The sequence below is a fragment of the Chiloscyllium punctatum genome, chromosome 28 (genome assembly GCF_047496795.1).
Source record: "Chiloscyllium punctatum isolate Juve2018m chromosome 28, sChiPun1.3, whole genome shotgun sequence".
Taxonomy (NCBI): domain Eukaryota; kingdom Metazoa; phylum Chordata; class Chondrichthyes; order Orectolobiformes; family Hemiscylliidae; genus Chiloscyllium; species Chiloscyllium punctatum.
In genome coordinates, this window is record NC_092766.1 from 36,095,477 (window position 1) to 36,102,808 (window position 7,332).

A 7,332-nucleotide genomic window follows, 5' to 3' on the forward strand; every position below is an offset into this window, starting at 1 on the left:
AGGTCCTCTTACTTACTTCACTCTCCAGTGAAAACGAAGCTTTTGTGGACACTTCACAGTGTGTTGGATGATTTAAAAATACAGATAATCATGTTTTTCATTCTGAAAGAATGTTTGGTGGATTTTTCTGTTATCAACCAGTATTATGTTATAGACGGGAATGGGGAGCTTGTTCATTTTTATCTTCTCTGGGTGTGGCGCAAGCTGGTGGTAGTTATCAATGTGGCTGTGATGACTAAATGCCCCCTATGGTCGGCTTAAGCCCGTTTTTGTGATGAATTGCCCAGGATACCACATTGGTAGCAAGGCAGAAGATAAAGTTTTGGGGTATGTGAATGCCCCCAGTGCGCAATGGCTCGATGCGTTTCTATTCGTGGTTTTATATGTAAGTAGTTTTGGAAGGTGTTGAGACCATGTTAATTGTAGTAGATTTTGTCTGTGTACTTTTTAAGCTCTATGTTTTTTTTCATTGATGCTCGGCGATTTGTTGTTGTAGTTCTTCCTCTCTGGATTTCAAATGTTGTTACAGTGTGTTCTTCCTAATGATGTACTGAAATGGTGTACCTGAAACATTAAGGGGTGTCATTCGCCAGTCAAGAGGAAAAATTTATTCTCTCCTCTAAAAAAGGTGAGGGTTGATATTGCACTATTGCGGGAAACGCACCATGATGACAAGAACATTTGAATTTACAGCAGGATGGGTTTGATAGAGTCTATTTCTCTTCTGTGAATGTCAGGAGTAGCGGAGAAGCCATACTTCATAGGACGAATCTTCCATTTAAATAGTTAGATAGTACAAGACACTCAGAGAAAGTTCATAATCCTCAAAGAATTGAAATATGTGAAATAATACGGTGTTTCGAGTGTTCATTTGCTGCGGCATACCCCCTTAAATTCCTGGTAGATGCATTTTCAGATTAAGTATGACTACGGATACTCTTATTGATTGCCAGTACTTGCCACAGGCTTCGTATACATTGGAGGGCTGTTTTGGTCTTGGGGACCGAATTGGAGAAGGACCCGGTTTGTCTTTTCCAGTGCCTGTCCAGGGTACCTTCTGCAGATGCGCATGGGGAGAAAAAAAGCTATCATCATTACTTTCTGAGGTAGAAAATATATTCTGTTGTGTTAGATGTCTGAAAACGCCTCTGATCTGTAAGGTTGGCGTAAGCTGGTCATGGAGCATATCACAATGGACTTTCTCACAAGTAGATACAAGCTTACCTTCCACTCTAATAAGGGCTTTTATAGGGCCATGACGGTCATTTCGAACGAATCTAATATACAGATAGGAAAAATTACGAACGTATGAATGTACACGATGTAAAGCCCTCGAAGAACGAGAGCTGTCATGTCGATATGCTGAGCTCCATTTTATATTTATCACTTTTATTTATTTTTGTTTTTCTTCTATCCGATGGCTGTATTTACCTTGCTGCTTTGTCTGTACATGCCCGTTGGTGTAATGCTGCTCAATTTGAGTTTTTGAGTTGTGTAAGTATTGGTTTATTATAAAGTTAATAAATCTCTTTCTCAATTAAAAAAAACATTTTAAAAATTAAAATGTTAACGTTGATAGAGAGTCCCGAAGGACTTTCATTAGAGAGACCACAAATGGTCGTTTAAATTAAGGATCAGCACATTTCGGTGGAAGAATGTGGTTGAGAAGGCGCCTCTTAATGGTAAACTCAGTCAGTGTGGGGAATTCAATCTGTGAATTTGACCTGTCTCTCCATCACAAACCAGCCGTCAAGCCAATTAAGTGGGAGACGAATACTGACTGCGATTGGATTTCGAAAACCATAAAATATGTTTCGATTTTTGATTGGTCTCTGTAAAACATGCGTTCCATTACATGAAAGGATAAACCTGATCGAATATATTGGAGAGTCACTCCTCTTGGGAAATGCCTCCCGAACCTGGGTAAAAGTGCCTGAGTGTCGTCTCGTCAGTGACCTGAACACAGAGGGTGGAACGAATGAACGTTCTCATAACATGGAGCTGAGAAAACATGCAGATGAGCCGTGATCGAATTAAATAATGAACCACAATTGAATGGCTACATGGACTCACGATGGATTTGGGAGTGCAATTGATTTTAAAAACATACATATCGGATCCTCCCTCTTATGTTTTCACACTGGGGCACTGCCATTTTCCTGAAACTGGAAATTATTGGGAACATTATTTCGGGCATTCCCTCATCGGCACTCTTTACAACATTCTCTAACAGTTTCGGGGGTATTGCAAAAGCAAGACAGAGAGAGGGAACATCCTGTCTGCAGCAGTGAGAGTGGTTCTGCCTGCAATAGTGAGCATGGGTCTTGTTCGGGGTAAAGCGCGATGACAGACATGCTGTGAGTTTGAGAGAGCAGATCGAATATAATGGCACTTATACTGACAGAGTGGCGAAGTTTACTGATTCTTGTCGTGTATTGCTGGACATATATTCGGACCGCAGATACTGCACTGACCTGCTTTGTGAGCTCAGAACATGGGTCTGATAGGTCTGGTAGTTTTCCCCAACTCCCCCCCCCCCCCCCCCCAGAAGGCGAATTGTCCTCTCTGCACAAGCCATCCTCAGGCCCTCCACACCCCTGTCGACAAACAGTGGTGTAATTTCCCCTTATCTAACATTCTCAGGGTAAAGTATGCAGGGAAGTTCTGAACTAAGATATCGTAACTGTGTGCTCATTGGTCTTTTAAAGATGATACCTGTGCCTGGAATCACAGAAAGTCCAGGGCCATCTGGGTAATGGTGATTACCTCCAGCATGATGGGTGGAGATGCAGGTGGCATTGAATTAAGGAACACCATGGCGTGGGGTAGGCAGTTAATAAGGTGAGTTTAATGTGGTAGCACCAGGAAACTAGCTCAGCTTGATGCAGACAATTCCTCTGTCAAACTCAGTGAAAATGTCACTGAGATAAATTATTATTAGATTCAGCTCAATAAGTCGAATATTCTCCTGACCAACTGAGGCCTTACCAACGTCCTGTGCATCTGCAACACAACGTCCCAGCTTCTATACTCAATGTCCTGATAATGGCCAGTGTGCCAAATGCCTTATTCACTGCCCTGTGTATCTGTGACACCACTTTCAGAGAACCATGCACCTGGTATGCAAGGTATGTCTGCCCCACTACGCTCCTTTAGGGTCGAGCATGAATCATGAAACTACTACCTGGATTTCCCTCCCTGTGGATCGGTATCCTGGGGCCTCATTGACTTCGAGATTTCCGGGTACCCCACACTCAAACATTTGAATGACTGCCTCCTCTCTCTGTAAGCTAGTCTTTTGCAGTTGAATGACTGCTTTCTGTTCCTGTGTACCAGTCTCGAACAGTTGAGGGATTTCCTCCTGTCTCCGTCTAACAGCCTCAAGTAGATGAATGACAGCCTCCTGTCCCTGTGTACCAGTGTCGAACAGTTGAATGGCTGCCTCTTGTTCAATTGTACTAGTCTCGAGCAGTTGCATGATTGCCTGCTGTCCTTTGTCCCGTCGAGAAGTTGAATGACTTCCTTCTGTTTCATTGTCCCAATCTAGAGCCATTGAATGATTGCCTCCTGTTCCTGTCTCCGAGTCTTGGGCAGATGAATGTCTGCCTCCTGTGCCTCTGCCCCAGGTTTGCGAAAATAGATGTCCTCCTCCTGTTCTTGAGTAAAATGCTCCAATACCTGTTCGCTCTCCTGATTCTCCTAAGTGACGGGCTCCATCAGCTTTGTGCTATCTTGCTGCTCCTTTCCAGTGGAATTCATGACCTAATTGGTCTCTACACATTGCTCACAGCTTCTGTTGACTGAAAACCTTTCTCCTGCTTCTGTAACATCCTCAAAATCTAAATGCTGTACTTTTGTTGTTTACTCTCAGTCATTCAGCAAGCTAGCTGATTGACAGATTTCTGATGCTGAGTGTTCTCTTCCTGTTCATTTGTTACACACTCAAGAGAGAATAGTGTCTCAGAGATGTACAGCACAGCAAAAAAGAGCTCTTCAATCCAGGTTGTCAATGCCGACTAGATATCAGAAATTAATCTCGTCCCGTTTGTCAGCACTTTGTCCATATATGTCTGAAAGCTTTCTATGCATGTACACATCGAAATGCCTTTTAAATTGTGTAGTTTTACCGGCTTCCACACCCTCTTATGGTTGGTCACTCTACGCGTACAACACCCTATGTGTAAAAAAGTTGCGCCTCATTTCCCATTTTTAAATCTTTCCCCCCCCTCTTCAAAACTTTGTCTTCTAATTCTTGACCTTCCCACTCTGGGAAAAAGATGTTGTCAAATTTCCTTGTTTATCGCGCTTATGATGGCATAAAACTCTAAGAGGTCATCCCACAGACTTAACACAAAAATTATCCCAGTCGATTAATAAATGGCAGTGTATAAACTATTGATCCTTGTGGAACGCCATTGGACACAGGTCTCCAATATCAATGAACAAACCTGCACGTGCTGTCTCCAACCTTCACGAAATTTTGCATCTAACTAGCTAGCTCATCCTGGATTTCAAGCAGTCTAAACTTGCTAAGCAGTCTAGCATGCAGAACCATGTCGATGTCTGACTGATATCCATGAAGATAATATCGAAAGCATTGCCTTCAAAAATCACGTTAATCACTTTTTCAAAAAAAAATCAACAAGTCAATGAAACGCGATTTCTCACGGACAAACCCTCTTCATTGCTGGGTCTTCCAGATACATATATAGGCTTTCCATCATAGTCCCTCCTACAATATCGTCATCATTGATTTCAGGCTCACCAGTGTATAATTCCATTTTTTTTCTTACTTTCTTAAATAATGACACTATGTTAGCAGCCAGGCAAAAGTGAGGACTGCAGTTGTTGGAGATCAGAGTCGAGATTAGAGGGGTGGTAGAAAAGTACAGCAAGTCAGGCAGCATCCGAGGAGCAGGAAAATCGTTTCGGGCAAAATACCTTCATCAGTACCACTCTTTTCTAGGCTATGTTAGCAGCCATCCAGTCTTTTGACACCATACCTCTGACAATCTACGAGACGCATATATCAGCAAAAGACTTAGAGATCAATCCCGAGATTTCCACGAAGTTCTGGGATTCAACTGATCAAGTCCGAGTGTTTTGTTCATTTTTATGTGCTTTAAAATGTCCAACACTTCTTGAAAGATAGCCACTTTTCAAGGTGTCACGAAGTATTCGTCCAAGTTCTCTCGCTCTTGTCGTCTACTCCACAGTAATAATTGAGGAGGAATACTCGTTTAGTATCTCACCCATCTCCTGTGGTTCCACACATAGATAGTCTTACTGATCCTTAATTGAACCTATTCTCTCCCTAGTTAATCTTTTTACGTATTTCTTCAATACCTTGTTAACCCTACTTACAAAACCATCTCATGTCTGCCCCAAAAGCCCTGTTGACTTTCCACGTACTGCGCTTGTACTCTACTGGGGATTCACTCGGTCCCAGTTCTGTTTACCTGACGTATACTTTTTTCCTTTCCTTGAATAGAGCATCAATATCACTGGCCATCCAGCACTCTCTGCAATTGCCAGCCTTGCCCATCTCACTGATAGGAACACCTTGCCTATGGAAACGCAGAATAGAATCTTTTTGAATGCCTTCCATTTTCCAATCATCGCTTTACCTGTGAATACGGTCTCCCAATTAGCCTTTCAACGGGCTTGCCTGACACTTTCAAAATTGGCCTTACTCCAAGCTACCAGACGAGTTGGGACTGAGGTTCATAAGGAAGATTTATTAGAAATCCTGTAGTGTATGAAAATGGATAAGTCCCTTGCGCCAGATACGATTTATTCTAGGATCCTCTGGGAAGCCAGGGAGGAGATTTCGAGCCTTTGGCATTGATCTTTAAATCGTCATTGTCTCCAAGAATAGTGCCAGAAGACTGGAGGATAGCAAATGTGGCTCCCCTATTCAAGAAGAGGAGTAGAGACAACCCTGGTAATTACAGACGAATGAGCCTTACTTCAGTTTTTGGTAAAGTGTTGGAAAGCTTAGAACAGATAGGATTTATAAACATCTGAATATAATAATTTGATGAGGGATAGTCAGTACGGTTTTATGAAGGGAAGGTCGTACCTCACAAAACGTATTGAGTTCTTTGAGAAGGTTACCAAACAAGTAGATGAGAATAAACCGGTTGATGTGCTGTGTATGGATTTCAGCAAGACGTTCGATAAGGTTCCCCACAGTAGGCTGTAGTACAAAATGTGGATGAATAGGATTGGGGGAGATATGACAGTTTTGAATCAGTAATTGGCTTGCTGAAAGAAGACAGAGGGTGGTGGGTGATGGGAATATTCATCCTGGAGTCCAGTTACTAGTGGTGTACCGCAAGGGTCGGTGTTGGGTCCACTGCTGTTCATCATTTTAAGAAATAGGACGTAGAAGGGTGGGTTAATAAATTTGCACAGCACACTAAGATCGGTGGAGTTGTGGATAGTGGCGCAGGATGTTGTAGGTTACAGAGAGACATAGGTAAGATGCATAGCTCGGCTGAGAGGTGGCAAATGGTGCTTACTGCAGACAAGTATGAGGTGACTCACTTTGTTCGGAGTAACTGGAATACAATATACTGGGCTCATGGTAAGATTCTTGGTAATGTAGATGAGCAGAGACGTCTCGATGTCCAGGTACACAGATCCTCGAAAGTTGCCACCCTGGTCCACAGTGTTGTTCAGAATGGATACAGCGTTTTAGCTTTTATTGATTGAGGGATCGAGTACCGGAACCATGAGCTGTACAAAACCCTGGTGTGGCCGCACTTGGAGTATTGAGTACAGTTCTAGTCACCGCACTATGACAAGGATGTGGAAGCTTTGAAAAGTATGCAGACGAGATTTCCTCGGATGTTTCCTGGTATGGAGGGAAGGTCTTTCGAGGAAAGGCTGTGGGACTTGAGGCTGTTTTCGTTCGAGAAAAGAAGGTTGACAGGTGATTTAATAGAGACATATAAGATAACCAGCGGGTTAGATAGGCTGCACAGGGAATGTCTTTTTCCAAGTCTGATGGTGGCAAGCACGACGGGACAGATCTTTAAATTGAGGGGTGATAGATATAGGGCAGATGTCAGAGATAGTTTCTTTACTCAAAGAGTCGTAATGGTATGGAATGATTTGCATGCAATGGTAGTAGATTCGCCAACTTTAAGTACATTTAAATCGTCATTGAACAAGCAGATCAATGTGTCGGTTAGATGGGCTTCAGATTGGTATGACATTTCGGCGCAACATCGAGAGCCATAGGACCTGTACTGTGCTATTATGTTCTATGTTCTATGTTCTAAGTAATGTTGTCATCAGGTCTGTCGTTTTCCTTAACTATTTTAA